Source organism: Oncorhynchus keta, unplaced genomic scaffold, assembly GCF_023373465.1.
Source record: "Oncorhynchus keta strain PuntledgeMale-10-30-2019 unplaced genomic scaffold, Oket_V2 Un_contig_5217_pilon_pilon, whole genome shotgun sequence".
NCBI lineage: Eukaryota > Metazoa > Chordata > Actinopteri > Salmoniformes > Salmonidae > Oncorhynchus > Oncorhynchus keta.
The window spans coordinates 71,705-86,189 of NW_026288179.1; the positions used below are offsets into that span (position 1 = coordinate 71,705).

A 14,485-nucleotide genomic window follows, 5' to 3' on the forward strand; every position below is an offset into this window, starting at 1 on the left:
ATTCATAATGACAGTACTCAGACCATTCATAATAACAGTACTCAGATAGACCATTCATAATGACAGTACTCAGACAGACCATTCATAATAACAGTACTCAGACCATTCATAATGACAGTACTCAGACAGACCATTCATAATGACAGTACTCAGACAGACCATTCATAATGACAGTACTCAGACCATTCATAATGACAGTACTCAGACCATTCATAAAAACAGCTTTCAGAAACTCCGAGAGCTCTTTCACAGAAGAGGCAGTGATCTCCTGCTGAATGTTGTTTACGCTGTCTGCCTTTGGAAAAACCGTGATGGCTTCTCACAGCGGGACAACAAGAAAAAACATGTTCCTGTAAATTCATTTCAAATGTCACACCTAAGCACAGTGCATTTCACCAGAGGAGGTAGTATTTAACTGTAAAACAGCTTCGCCATCCAATCCAAAAATTCCTCTTTCTTCCTCCACAATCGTCCTGTACCCATCTAGCCCAACCGGATTTCTCTTCAGGCATTATCTTTGGCCAGCCCCTCATCACTCAGGACCTCAGAGTGTTAATGAAATCCAGAGGAGAGAAGAGAACCATCCTGTCAGTTGTAATTCCAGGCATGAATCAGCCCTGGGGTCACGGGGGTCACGGCTTCACCTCAGTCCGTCGTTATACTGCCGTCATCCCCCCGTTGTGATTCTAAACGTCCAGAGATGATCCAACCCTGATCCTTCCTCTGACATCCATCATTGTCCCTGTTCCCCCTCATACAGCAGTCCTAATGGTAGTCAGAGAGGGACAGGGAGCGCACACGCACGCACGCAGGCACACACACACACACACCAGTGTGGAGCAGGGACCCTATGACATACCATGCAGTCCTAATAGCACACAGCACTGTGCAGGACAGGAAGCTGCTCTCCTCTCCTCTCCTCTCCTCTCCTCTCCTCTCCTCTCCTACTCTCTCATCTCCTCTCCCACTCTCTCCTACTCTCTCCACTCAACCATTATCTCTCCTCTCCACCTCTCCTCTCCTACTCTCTCCTCTCCTATCCACCTCTCCTCTCCTACTCTCTCCTCTCCTATCCACCTCTCCTGTCCTACTCTCTCCTCTCCTCTTCACCTCTCCTTTCCACCTCTCCTCTCCACCTCTGTCCTCTCCTATCCACCTCTCCTCTCCTATTCTCTCCTTTCCACCTCTCCTCTCCACCTCTGTCCTCTCCTATCCACCTCTCCTCTCCTATTCTCTCCTTTCCACCTCTCCTCTCCTACTCTCTCCTCTCCACCTCTGTCCTCTCCTATCCACCTCTCCTCTCCTATTCTCTCCTTTCCACCTCTCCTCTCCACCTCTCTCCTCTTCTATCCACATCTCCTCTCCTACTCTCTCCTCTCCTCTCCTCTCCTACTAGCTCCTCTCCTCTTCACCTCTCCTTTCCACCTCTCTCCTCTCCTCTCCACCTCTCCTACTCTCTCCTCTCCTCTTCACCTCTCCACCTCTCCTATGCTACCTCTCTCCTCTCCTATCCACCTCTCCTCTCCTACTCTCTCCTCTCCTATCCACCTCTCCTCTCCTACTCTCTCCTCTCCTCTTCACCTCTCCTCTCCACCTCTCCTCTCCTACTCTCTCCTCTCCTCCCTCTGCACTCATATCCTCTCCTCTCATCTCTACCTCCTCTTCTCTCCTCTCATCTCCTCTCCTCCTCTCCTTTTCACCTCTCTCCACTCTTATCCACCTCTCTCCTCCTCCATCCATTAGTCATTCTGCAGATAATCTTCTTTCTAATGATCCTAAACCTCCTTCACTCTCAAACGCTGTGACTTTGACATCAGAGCGACCAGCCTCATCAGACCGGCTGTGATTCTCATTCATTACTGTGGCTCTGACTGAAACCCTGCAGAGTCTCATGCTGATGCAATGGACAGACTGACGGCTCACACTCAGACCCATCTATTATTATTATTATTATTGTTAGTATTATTATTATTATTGTTAGTATTATTATGGGTAATGTTACTATTATTATTGTTATTATTATTATTATTTATTATTATTGTTATTATTATAATGGATAATGTTAGTATTATTATTGTTATTATTATTTATAATTATTGTTATTATTATTATTATTATTTATTATTATTGTTATTATTATTATGGTTAGTGTTAGTATTATTCTTGTTATTATTACTGTTGTTATTATTTTAATTGTTATTATTATGGTTAGTGTTAGTATTATTCTTGTTTTATTATTATTGTTAGTGTTACTATTGTTATTATTATTGTTGGAATTATTATCGTTACTATTATTATTGTTATTATTATTATTATTGTTATTATTATTATTGTTATTATTATTATTGTTAGTATTATTATTGTTGTTATTGTTATTAGGGTTGTCCTTGGTTAATGAAATGACAAAACATTACTAATAGGTGTGTGTGGTGGTTTGGGGAAATGGTTGATGCAGTGCAGCTGGAGGGATGTGTGGTGGACCAACGCTATGATAGATCATATCCAACACTATGGTAGATCATATCCAACACTATGGTAGATCATATCCAACACTATGGTAGATCATATCCAACACTATGGTAGATCATATCCAACACTATGGTAGATCATATCCAACACTATGATAGATCATATCCAACACTATGGTAGATCATATCCAACCCTATGGTAGATCATATCCAACACTATGATAGATCATATCCAACACTATGGTAGATCATATCCAACACTATGGTAGATCATATCCAACGCTATGATAGATCATATCCAACACTATGGTAGATCATATCCAACACTATGATAGATCATATCCAACACTATGATAGATCATATCCAACACTATGGTAGATCATATCCAACACTATGATAGATCATATCCAACACTATGATAGATCATATCCAACACTATGGTAGATCATATCCAACACTATGATAGATCATATCCAACACTATGGTAGATCATATCCAACACTATGATAGATCATATCCAACACTATGGTAGATCATATCCAACACTATGGTAGATCATATCCAACACTATGATAGATCATATCCAACACTATGGTAGATCATATCAACACTCAACACTATGATAGATCATATCCAACACTATGGTAGATCATATCCAACACTATGGTTGATCATATCCAACACTATGGTAGATCATATCCAACACTATGGTAGATCATATCCAACACTATGATAGATCATATCCAACACTATGGTAGATCATATCCAACCCTATGGTTGATCATATCCAACACTATGGTAGATCATATCCAACACTATGGTAGATCATATCCAACACTATGGTAGATCATATCCAACACTATGATAGATCATACCCAACACTATGGTAGATCATATCCAACACTATGGTAGATCATATCCAACACTATGATAGATCATATCCAACACTATGGTAGATCATATCCAACACTATGGTAGATCATATCCAACACTATGGTAGATCATATCCAACACTATGATAGATCATATCCAACACTATGGTAGATCATATCCAACACTATGGTAGATCATACCCAACACTATGGTAGATCATATCCAACACTATGGTAGATCACATATCCAACACTATGGTAGATCATATCCAACACTATGGTAGATCATATCCAACACTATGATAGATCATATCCAACACTATGATAGATCATATCCAACACTATGGTAGATCATATCCAACACTATGATAGATCATATCCAACACTATGATAGATCATATCCAACACTATGGTAGATCATATCCAACACTATGGTAGATCATATCCAACACTATGGTAGATCATATCCAACACTATGGTAGATCATATCCAACACTATGGTAGATCATATCCAACACTATGATAGATCATATCCAACACTATGGTAGATCATATCCAACACTATGGTAGATCATATCCAACACTATGGTAGATCATATCCAACACTATGGTAGATCATATCCAACACTATGATAGATCATATCCAACACTATGGTAGATCATATCCAACACTATGGTAGATCATATCCAACACTATGGTAGATCATATCGAAAAGCATCACAATAATCATGTACATTACTTGATATTCCAAAACATATTTAGTAAATACATTGAAGAGAAATGAATGGATCAGCAGAACGGCCAAATCAAATACTACTCCAAATTGAATTATTAATCTGTCAAGTATTTACATTTTTTGGCGTAAACATTCGTCCTTTTGACATCATGAACGGTATCGATCTTCTCTCTGTGAAGTTTCTAGAAAGTAGTGAAACTAGTGTTCTGACTCTGTAATGTCCCCCTCGAGCGCTGAATTAAGAAGCACTTTCCATATTCATCAGATTTCCCTGTTGCTCATAGTCCACTTTCTCAGCTACAGATGGTTTATTAGTGGTTTCAATTCAAACCACTATCTTTATTCATGTAAATATGAAGATAAACAAAAAAAATGCAAGTTATATGACAATGTTTTTTTTTTAAATATTTTTTTTACATTTATTTTACTAGACAAGTCAGTTAAGAACAAATTCTTATTTTCAATGACGGCCTAGGAACAGTGGGTTAACTGCCTGATCAGGGGCAGAACGACAGATTTGTACCTTGTCAGTTCGGGGATTCGAACTTGCAACCTTTCGGTTACTAATGCAACGCTCTAACCACAAGGCTACCCTGCCGCCCGATGTGTGTATGTTGTCATTAGAGCACAACATTAGTTAGACTGTAGGGGGTACTACTGCCTGACTCACCAGTCCATCCAGCCAGACAGCGACAGTCACCTCTCACAGGACTGTAGGGGGTACTACTGCCTGACTCACCAGTCCATCCAGCCAGACAGCGACAGTCACCTCTCACAGGACTGTAGGGTGTACTATTGCCTGACTCACCAGTCCATCCAGCCAGACAGCGACAGTCACCTCTCACAGGACCTCTCCTGTACTCCCTGTTCACCCACGACTGCGTGGCCACGCACGCCTCCAACTCAATCATCAAGTTTGCGGACGACACAACAGTGGTAGGCTTGATTACCAACAACGACGAGACGGCCTACAGGGAGGAGGTGAGGGCCCTGAGTGTGGTGTCAGGAAAATAACCTCACACTCAACGTCAACAAAACTAAGGAGATGATTGTGGACTTCAGGAAACAGCAGAGGAACACCCCTATCCACATCGATGGAACAGTAGTGGAGAGGGTAGCTAGTTTTAAGTTCCTCGGCATACACATCACAGACAAACTGAATTGGTCCACTCACACTGACAGCGTCGTGAAGAAGCGCAGCAGCGCCTATTCAACCTCAGGAGGCTGAAGAAATTCGGCTTGTCACCAAAAGCACTCACAAACTTCTACAGATGCACAATCGAGAGCATCCTGGCGGGCTGTATCACCGCCTGGTACGGCAACTGCTCCGCCCTCAACCGTAAGGCTCTCCAGAGGGTAGTGAGGACTGCACAACGCATCACCGGGGGCAAACTACCTGCCCTCCAGGACACCTACACCACCCGTTGTTACAGGAAGGCCATAAAGATCATCAAGGACATCAACCACCCGAACCACTGCCTGTTCACCCCGCTATCATCCAGAAGGCGAGGTCAGTACAGGTGCATCAAAGCTGGGACCGAGAGACTGAAAAACAGCTTCTATCTCAAGGCCATCAGACTGTTAAACAGCCACCACTAACAGTGTGAGTGGCTGCTGCCAACACACTGTCATTGACACTGACCCAACTCCAGCCATTTTAATAATGGGAATTGATGGGAATTATGTAAATATATCACTAGCCACTTTAAACAATGCTACCTTATATAATGTTACTTACCCTACATTATTCATCTCATATGCATATGTATATACTGTACTCTACATCATCGACTGCATCCTTATGTAACACATGTATCACTAGCCACTTTAACTATGCCACTTTGTTTACTTTGTCTACACACTCATCTCATATGTATATACTGTACTCGATACCATCTACTGTATGCTGCTCTGTACCATCACTCATTCATATATCCTTATGTACATATTCCTTATCCCCTTACACTGTGTATAAGACAGTAGTTTTGGAATTAGGGGTTAGTTAGATTACTTGTTGGTTATCACTGCATTGTCGGAACTAGAAGCACAAGCATTTCGCTACACTCGCATTTAACATCTGCTAACCATGTGTATGTGACAAATAAATTTGATTTGATTTGATTTGATTTGATTTGACTGTAGGGGGTACTACTGCTTGACTCACCAGTCCATCCATCCAGACAGTCACCTCTCACAGGACTGTAGGGGTACTACTGCCTGACTCACCAGTCCATCAATCCAGACAGTCACCTCTCACAGGACTGTAGGGGGTACTACTGCCTGACTCACCAGTCCATCCATCCAGACAGCGACAGTCACCTCTCACAGGACTGTAGGGGGTACTACTGCCTGACTCACCAGTCCATCCATCCAGACAGTCACCTCTCACAGGACTGTAGGGGTACTACTGCCTGACTCACCAGTCCATCAATCCAGACAGTCACCTCTCACAGGACTGTAGGGGTACTACTGCCTGACTCACCAGTCCATCAATCCAGACAGTCACCTCTCACAGGACTGTAGGGGTACTACTGCCTGACTCACCAGTCCATCCATCCAGCCAGACAGCGACAGTCACCTCTCACAGGACTGTAGGGGTACTACTGCCTGACTCACCAGTCCATCAATCCAGACAGTCACCTCTCACAGGTCCATCCACTCACCAGCCAGACAGTCACCTCTCACAGGACTGTAGGGGGTACTACTGCCTGACTCACCAGTCCATCCATCCATCCAGTCCATCCATCCAGTCCATCCACCCACAGACAGTCAGGACAGTCACCTCTCACAGGACTGTAGGGGCTACTACTGCCTAACTCACCAGTCCATCCATCCAGCCAGACAGTCACCTCTCACAGGACTGTATGGGCTACTACTAACTCACCAGTCCATCCATCCAGCCAGACAGTCACCTCTCACAGGACTGTAGTGGGGTACTAGCCTAACTCACCAGTCCATCGACAGTCGCCTAACTCACCTCCATCACAGGGTCACAGCCATCGGCATGGATACAGTCACACTGCTCTCGACACTGTTCTCCATACGTGCCCTCCTGTAAACAGCAACGTTAACATTACACCAAAACATTACATTACACCAAAACGTTCCGTTCATATACTGTATATAGGCTTATACGTTTCAGATAGACCTCTCTCTCTCTCTCATGTACAGTGGGGCAAAAAGTATTTGGTCAGCCACCAATTGTGCAAGTTCTCCCACTTAAAAAGAGAGAGAGGCCTGTAATTTTCATCATCATAGGTACACTTCAACTATGACAGGCAAAGAAGAGAAATAAAATCCAGAAAATCACATTCTAGGATTTTTAATGAATTTATTTGCAAATCATGGTGGAAAATAAGTATTTGGTCAATAACAAAAGTTTATCTCAATACTTTGTTATATACCCTTTGTTGGCAATGACAGAGGTCAAACGCTTTCTGTAAGTCTTCACAAGGTTTTCACACACTGTTGCTGGTATTTTGGCCCATTCCTCCATGCAGATATCCTCTAGAGCAGTGATGTTTTGGGGCTGTTGCTGGGCAACACAGACTTTCAACTCCCTCCAAAGATTTTCTATGGGGTTGAGACCTGGAGACTGGCTAGGCCACTCCAAGACCTTGAAATGTTTCTTACGAAGCCACTCCTTCGTTGCCAGGGCGGTGTGTTTGGGATCATTGTAATGCTGAAAGACCCAGCCGCGTTTCATCTTCAATGCCCTTGCTGATGGAAGGAGATTTTCACTCAAAATCTCACGATACATGGCCCCATTCATTCTTTCCTTTACACGGATCAGTCGTCCTGGTCCCTTTGCAGAAAAACAGCCCCAAAGCATGATGTTTCCACCCCCATGCTTCACAGTAGGTATGGTGTTCTTTGGATGCAACTCAGCATTCTTTGTCCTCCAAACACGACGAGTTGAGTTTTTACCAAAAAGTTATATTTTGGTTTCAACTGACCATATGACATTCTCCCAATCTTCTTCTGGATAATCCAAATGCTCTCTAGCAAACTTCAGACGGGCCTGGACATTTACTGGCTGAAGCAGGGGGACACGTCTGGAACTGCAGGATTTGAGTCCCTGGCGGCATAGTGTGTTATTGATGGTAGGCTTTGTTACTTTGGTCCCAGCTCTCTGCAGGTCATTCACTAGGTCCCCCGTGTGGTTCTGGGATTTTTGCTCACCGTTCTTATGATCATTTTGATCGTGGAGTCCCAGATCGAGGGAGATTATCAGTGGTCTTGTATGTCTTCCATTACTTAATAATTGCTCCCACAGTTGATTTCTTCAAACCAAGCTGCTTACCTATTGCAGATTCAGTCTTCCCAGCCAGGTGCAGGTCTACAATTTTGTTTCTGGTATCCTTTGACAGCTCTTTGGTCTTGGCCACAGTGGAGTTTGGACTGTGACTGTTTGAGGTTGTGGACAGGTGTCTTTTATACTGATAACAAGTTCAAACAGGTGCCATTAATACAGGTAACGAGTGGAGGACAGAGGAGCCTCTTAAAGAAGAAGTTACAGGTCTGTGAGAGCCAGAAATCTTGCTTGTTTGTAGGTGACCAAATACTTATTTTCCACCATTACCATAATTTGCAAATAAATTCATAAAAAAATCCTACAATGTGATTTTCTGGAAAAAAGAATTCTCATTTTGTCTGTCATAGTTGAAGTGTACCTATGATGAAAATTACAGGCCACTCTCATCTTTTTAAGTGGGAGAACTTGCACAATTGGTGGCCGACTAAAAACGTTTGTGCCCCACTGTATATATCTACCTCAAATACCTAATTATTATCTATCCTGATGGCTAGTCACTTTACCCTGCCCTCATGTACATATCTGCCATTTTATTAGATATTCAGGAGTCTTAATGCTTGGGGGTAGAAGCTGTTTAGATGCCTCTTAGACATAGACTTGGCACTCCGGTACCGCTTGCCGTGCGGTAGCAGAGAGAACAGTCTATGACTAGGGTGGCTTCAGTCATTGACAATTTTTAGGGCCTTCTGACACCGCCTGGTATAGAGGTCCTGCACTACCCTCTGTAGTGCATTGTTGCCGGCGGCCCGAGCAGTTGTCATACCAGGCAGTGATGCAACCAGTCAGAATGCTTTCGATGGTGCAGCTGTAGAACCTTTTGAGGATCTGAGGACCCATGCCAAATCTTTTCAGTCTCCTGAGGGGGAATAGGTTTTGTCGTGCCCTCTTCACGATTGTCTTGGTGTGCTTGGACCATGTTAGTTTGTTGGTGATGTGGACACCAAGGAAGTGGAAGCTCTCAACCTGCTCCACTGCAACCCCATCGATGAGAATGGGGGTGTGCTCGGTCCACCTTTTCCTGTAGTCCACAATCATCTCCTTTGTCTTGATCACGTTGAGGGAGAGGTTGTTGTCCTGGCACAACACTGCCAGGTCTCTGACCTCCTCCCTGTAGGCTGTCTCATCGTTGTCGATGATCAGGCCTACCACTGTTGTGTCGTCTGCAAACTTAATGATGGGGTTGGAGTCGTGCCTGACCGTGCAGTCATGAGTGAACAGGGAGTACAGGAGGGGACTGAGCACGCACCCCTGAGGGGCCCCTGTGTTGAGGATCAGCGTGGCGAATGTGTTGTTACTTACCCTCACCACCTGGGGGCGGCCAGTCAGGAAGTCCAAGATCCAGTTGCAGAGGGAGGTGTTAAGTCCCAGGGTCCTTAGCTTATTGATGTTCTTGGTGTTATGGCACTATGGTGTTGAACGCTGAGCTGTAGTCAATGAATAGCATTCTCACATAGGTGTTCCTTTTGTCCAGGTTGGAAAGGGCAGTGTAGAGTGCAATAGAGATGGCATCATCTGTGGATCTGTTGGTGCGGTATGCAAATTGGAGTGGGTCTAGGGTTTCTGGGATAATGCTGTTGATGTGAGCCATGACAAGCCTTTAGAAGCACTTCATGGCTACAGACGTGAGTGATACGGATCGGAAGTCATTTAGGCAGGTTACCTTAGTGTTCTTGGGCACAGAGACCATGGTGGTCTGCTTGAAACATGTTGGTATTACAGACTCAGGAGTTCTGACACTGCCTGGTATAGAGGCGTAAGGCAGAGGTTGAAAATGTCAGTGAAGACACTTACCAGTTGGTCTGCGCATGATCGCAGTACACGTCCTGGTAATCCGTCTGGCCCTGCGGCCTTGTGAATGTTGACCTGTTTAAAGCACTAGCCTTTAGCTCAGTGCAGATGTTGCCTGTAATCCGTGGCTTCTGGTTGGGGTATGTACGTACGGTCACTGCGGGGACGACGGCATCAATGCACTTATTGATGAAGCCAATGACTGATGTGGTGTAACTCCTCAATGCCAATGGAGGAACAACGGAACATATTACAGTCTGTGCTGCATAACAGTCCTGTAGTTTAGCATCTGCTTCATCTGACCACTTTTTTATTGATCTCGTCACTGGTGCTTCCTGCTTTAATTTTTTGCTTGTAAGCAGGAATCAGGAGGGAATTATGGTCAGATTTGCCAAATGGAGGCCGAGGGAGAGCTTTGTACGGGTCTCTGAGTAAAGGTGGTCCAGAGTTTTCCACCTCTGGTTGCACATTTAACATGCTGATAGAAATTAGGTAAAACTGATTTAAGTTTCCCTGCATTAATGTCCCCGGACGCTAGAAGTGCCTCCTCTGGGTGAGAGTTTTCTTGTTTGCTTAGGGCGGAATACAGCTCATTCAATGCAGCCAACCTCTGACTGTGGTGGACTGTAAAACAGCTACGAAAAATAGCTCTAGTCTTGTGTATTTTATTTTATTCCTCTTGAGTTACTATATTCTGTATCGTTGGGAAGGGCTCGTAAATAAGCATTTCTCGGTAAAGTCTACACCAGTTTTATGGGGCGGATGTGACCAATAACATGTGATTTGTTTGATATCTCTCTCTCTCTCTCTCTCTCTCTCTCTCTCTCTCTCTCTCTCTCTCTCTCTCTCTCTCTCTCTCTCTCTCTCTCTCTGTCTCTCTCTCTCTCTCTCTCTCTCTCTCTCTCTCTCTCTCTCTCTCTCTCTCTCTCTCTCTCTCTGTCTCTCTCTCTCTCTCTCTCTCTCTCTCTCTCTCTCTCTCTCTCTCTCTCTCTCTCTCTCTCTCTCTCTCTCTCTCTCTCTCTGTCTCTCTCTCTCTCTCTCTCTGTCTCTCTCTCTCTCTCTCTCTCTCTCTCTCTCTCTCTCTCTCTCTCTCTCTCTCTCTCTCTCTCTCTCTCTCTCTCTCTCTCTCTCTCTCTCTCTCTCTCTCTCTCTCTCTCTCTCTCTCTCTCTCTCTGTCTCTCTCTCTCTCTCTCTCTCTCTCTCTCTCTCTCTCTCTCTCTCTGTCTCTCTCTCTCTCTCTCTCTCTCTCTCTCTCTCTCTCTCTCTCTCTCTCTCTCTCTCTCTCTCTCTCTCTCTCTCTCTCTCTCTCTCTCTCTCTCTCTCTCTCTCTCTCTCTCTCTCTCTCTCTCTCTCTCTCTCTCTCTCTCTCTCTCTCTCTCTCTCTCTCTCTCTCTCTCTCTCTCTCTCTCTGTCTCTCTCTCTCTCTCTCTCTCTCTCTCTCTCTCTCTCTCTCTCTCTCTCTCTCTCTCTCTCTCTCTCTCTCTCTCTCTCTCTCTCTCTCTCTCTCTCTCTCTCTCTCTCTCTCTCTCTCTCTCTCTCTCTCTCTCTCTCTCTCTCTCTCTCTCTCTCTCTCTCTCTCTCTCTCTCTCTCTCTCTCTCTCTCTCTCTCTCTCTCTCTCACTCACTCACTCACTCACTCTCACTCACTCACTCACTCTCTCACGGGACAGGTTGTGTCACAGTACTCGTCCATCCAGCCGGGGAGCAGGTACAGGTTCCATTGCCCGGGTCACAGGCCGCCCCGTTGGCACACAGGCACGTCTGATTACAGTTCAGACCCCAGTTATCACTGGAGCATGAGATGGTGCAATCCACACCCTGCCAACCTGGAGAGGACAGGAGGAGTGGGAGGAAGGGTGGTCCATCCAGCCGGGAAGAGAGGTTGGAACGAGGGTAGAAGGAGAGGACAGAGGAGGGAGGAAGGGTGGTGAGAAGAGATGGGGAACGAGGGTAGAAGGAGAGGACAGGAGGAGTGGGAGGAAGGTGGTGTGAAGAGAGAAGAGGAGAGGACAGGAGGAGTGGGAGGAAGGGGGTGAGAAGAGAGGGGAAGGGTAGAAGGAGAGGACAGGAGGAGTGGGAGGAAGGGTGGTGAGAAGAGAGGGGAACGAGGGTAGAAGGAGAGGACAGGAGGAGTGGGAGGAAGGGTGGTGAGAAGAGAGGGGAACGAGGGTAGAAGGAGAGAATGAGGAAGAGGAGAGGGGAACGAAGGTAGAAGGAGAGAATGATGAAGAGGAGAGGGGAAAGAGGGTAGAAGGAGAGAATGAGGAAGAGGAGAGGGGAACGAAGGTAGAAGGAGAGAATGATGAAGAGGAGAGGGGAAAGAGAGTAGAAGGAGAGAATGAGGAAGAGGTTCCAGTTACCGGTCCCTGAAGGATTCCTCAATTCTGAAATCGCAACATTTTTGACAAAATCAACAATGCTCTCTGCATATTATGTGAGGGCTTGTAAATTTGACCACCCAGCACACAATTTCAGCATAAAACTGACCAATCAGCACACTATTACCTCATAAAACAGTCACATCGTCGCAATATTATCGCATAAAACGGACCCATCACCGCAGTACAAGAGGGTTCGTAATTTCAACCAATCACCGCACATTTACCTCATAACATGGTTCAATCAAACCAAACGTCAACGATCTGTTTCCCTTGTCATGGCATTTTGTCAATGTCAGAATTGTAGCAGATAAATCCAACAACTGTGCTGAGTGACTGTATGAATGAGCTCTTCAGGAATACAGAACAGATCTACACGGCAGATCATCAAATCAAATCAAATCAGATATACAACTTCACTCTCTACACTGCAGATCTACAACTTCACTCTCTACACTGCAGATCTACAACTTCACTCTCTACACTGCAGATCTACAACTTCACTCTCTACACGGCAGATCTACAACTTCACTCTCTACACTGCAGATCTACAACTTCACTCTCTACACTGCAGATCTACAACTTCACTCTCTACACTGCAGATCTACAACTTCACTCTCTACACGGCAGATCTACAACTTCACTCTCTACACTGCAGATCTACAACTTCACTCTCTACACGGCAGATCTACAACTTCACTCTCTACACTGTAGATCTACAACTTCACTCTCTACACTGCAGATCTACAACTTCAGTCTCTACACTGCAGATCTACAACACTCTCAACACAGCAGATCTACAACTTCACTCTCTACACTGCAACACAACTTCACTCTCTACACTGCAGATCTACAACTTCACTCTCTACACTGCAGATCTACAACTTCACTCTCTACACTGCAGATCTACAACTTCACTCTCTACACTGCAGATCTACAACTTCACTCTCTACACTGCAGATCACAACTTCACTCTCTACACTGCAACACAACTTCACTCTCTACACTGCAGATCTACAACTTCACTCTCTACACTGCAGATCTACAACTTCACTCTACACTGCAGGTCTACAACTTCACTCTCTACACTGCAGATCTACAACTTCACTCTCTACACTGCAGATATACAACTTCACTCTCTACACTGCAGATCTACAACTTCACTCTACACTGCAGATCTACAACTTCACTCTCTACACTGCAGATCTACAACATCACTCTCTACACTGCAACACAACTTCACTCTCTAGACTGCAGATCTACAACTTCACTCTCTACACTGCAGATCTACAACTTCACTCTCTACACTGCAGATCTACAACATCACTCTCTACACTGCAGATATACAACTTCACTCTCTACACTGCAGATCTACAACTTCACTCTCTACACTGCAGATCTACAACGTCACTCTCTACACGGCAGATCTAGAACTTCACTCTCTACACTGCAGATCTACAACACTCTCAACACAGCAGATCTACAACTTCACTCTCTACACTGCAACACAACTTCACTCTCTACACTGCAGATCTACAACTTCACTCTCTACACTGCAGATCTACAACTTCACTCTCTACACTGCAGATCTACAACTTCCCTCTCTACACTACAGATCTACAACTTCACTCTCTACACTGCAGATCTACAACTTCACTCGCTGTACTCTATATACTCTCTGTTCTGTACTCTATATACTCTCTGTTCTGTACTCTATATACTCTCTATACTCTATATACTCTCTGTACTATACTCTATATACTCTCTGTATTGTACTCTATATACTCTCTGTACTCTATATATTCTCTGTGCTGTACTCTATATACTCTCTATACTCTATATACTCTCTGTACTATACTCTATATACTCTCTGTTCTGTACTCTATATACTCTCTGTACTGTACTCTATATACTCTCTATACTCTA

General features: G+C 44.4%; 1 pseudogene; it reads right to left on the reverse strand.

Moving 5' to 3' along the window:
* Positions 1 to 12,007, reverse strand: part of LOC127925176 (multiple epidermal growth factor-like domains protein 11) — a 77,225-nt pseudogene extending 65,218 nt beyond the window's left edge.
* Positions 12,008 to 14,485: the final 2,478 nt, after the last annotated feature.